This window comes from Pygoscelis adeliae, unplaced genomic scaffold, assembly GCF_000699105.1.
Source record: "Pygoscelis adeliae isolate BGI_AS28 unplaced genomic scaffold, ASM69910v1 Scaffold66, whole genome shotgun sequence".
Lineage (NCBI taxonomy): Eukaryota > Metazoa > Chordata > Aves > Sphenisciformes > Spheniscidae > Pygoscelis > Pygoscelis adeliae.
The window spans coordinates 12,106,312-12,108,653 of NW_008825167.1; positions in this window are offsets into that span (position 1 = coordinate 12,106,312).

Sequence of the window (2,342 nt, forward strand, 5' to 3'; positions counted from 1 at the left end):
TCCTATAGCCATGTAACGCTTTTAAAAATACAGATGCAGAAATTAACATCATAATGTAAAATTACCCTCTTGACACTTCTTAATAGTCCTAATGCCCTCCGATCAAACAAAATAGCAGGAGGCAGTACTCTGGTAATTAGCAGCAACCTGTATCTAAAGAAACCTCTAGAATGCATCATGTAATGTATGCTTAGCCACTTGAAGTGGGAATGTATTGTACAGCATTAAGATCAGCTGCAGAAATGCAAAGCAACAACTAAGCTGGTTCCTTCAGTCTCAAAGTCCAAGCCTGCATTGCGAGGGGCTGGGAAACTTTCAGAATTGAAACTTCTTTTGCTGCTATTTTAAATCCCGAGTATTGTCATTGTATGCAGTTTGTGCTTGCACATTTTGGAAAACAAAGACTGCATTTTTCTTTTCCAAGTGCTCTGAATGCTTACAAAGTAGTATATCTTCACCCTGAAGCCAAAATGTTCCACTCGACATAATTCAGATCTACAAAGTACATTCACAGAATACATACCCAAAAGAAGCTCTTTCCTCTCCATTGCCAGAGTTCAATAGACTGTGCTATGGCGTTATTGCAGTCTATAGAGTGAAAAACCATATCCACCTGACCATAGTTATGATAGTGTCCTGAAGGGGGATAGGAGAAGCTGTTTTGTGAGGGTACTGCAATGGCTCAGAGGGAGGTTCTGTACATCTCCAAAAAGTGCCCTTTTTCATTTTCAACTTGGGTTATCACCGTTGGTTTTCTCAGGTTTTCCAGTACATTGCTTTCTTACCTTTTTTTGGGGGGATTGTAAATTTAGTAACACACAAAGCAAAACTGTTCCACGAAAAGCTCCTAGAGCACCTGATTAATCTTGTAGCCCATTTACTCACCCTCTTCATTCTCTTTCCTCCTGAGCCTTCTCCAAACACAGCTGTTTCATAGTTTTGCAGATGAGCTGCAAAGCTGAAGCTGTACAGCAGCAACCGCCTACCTGTGGCTCTCATGGCTCTACAAGCCAGGATCAGCATTTCATGTCAGATAATCTTCTTGGAGGGTGGAAAGAAATACAGACTGACAGCAGGACAAGCAGCAGAGGAGTCGTGGTGAATTTCTGGTATGTGGGTATCCCACAGCGCATGACAGGACCGGTCTCACAGGGGATAGCAATGCTGCAAGGATGCAGGAAGGGCATCGTCTCTTTGCTATAGAAACTAGAACCCACTATGAAGTAAAACAGGCTACTTGCTTGGATGCTGCTTCTATTTGCTAATTAGTAGCATTACCACCAGCATCTCCTACCTAGGTAACAACCCCTACCATTACTAAGTGATGACCCTCCCTTTAGGGTCCTCAGCACAGATGCTCACAAGTGCCTAACTAACACTGTGGAGCTGGTGAGTCACAGGACAAATTGAGAAGGAACAAAAGACCTCCCAAGAGCTGGGAATTCAGAGGTCACCAAAGAGACTGGCAAATGGCAAACAAAAGGGGAGTGATAAGGTGGTAATTGCAGCAGAATTACTCCCTCTCTGGTAGCCTAAATAGGTTCAGGGCTGGAGACTAAGCGAGAAAGAGGAGCTAAGATCTGATCTGACTCATCTCTGTGAAGACAGTATTTACATGACAGGCAAAGGAATCAGAGTAACTTTGAACACAAGGCTAGAAAATGCAGAGAAGGGACTGAATTTACATAGCTGGAAAACACTGAGGAAGATGCAAATTGACTCTCAAGCTTTCCATAACAAAGGCTCTTCTGGGTGACATTGTTTAGTCTTGCCTTATTTAAATACTGAATAATTTATTTGCATTCATTACAGACAATTGCCTTTCTAACATCAGAGCAAGCTAGCTACACATATCTAAGGAAGAGTGGTAGAAGTGCTTAATCAGTGTTGTGTATCAGATAGCTGATTCCATTTTACCAATATGAAGTATATTTATCGCGCTCTGGACTGTTTCAGATACAGATAGATGAGCTGAAAAAAACCATTTTGACTAGCAAATTATTACTTGTGTTACAGAATATAATCTTTTATTTTAGGAATGTTTCTAATTTTTCTGGTTTTGAAGAAAACGATCTACTAAGTGTAGCTCACTGTTAGGAAAATTTGCAACTGGCCCATGCTGACCAAGGAGAGAGGCTAGGGCACAAAGTATAGAATTACAAAGGTAAATATTTATTCATGTGCATGAGGTGTGCCAGCCAAACTGGGTCACCCTGAATGTGGTTTTACACAGGGTTCTTCTACCCTTCAACCATTCAGGTACAAAATGATTTGACTAATTACCAAGACCCACACTACCAATTACTAATCATAGCAAAACTTTGCACAGCAACTGTATTTCC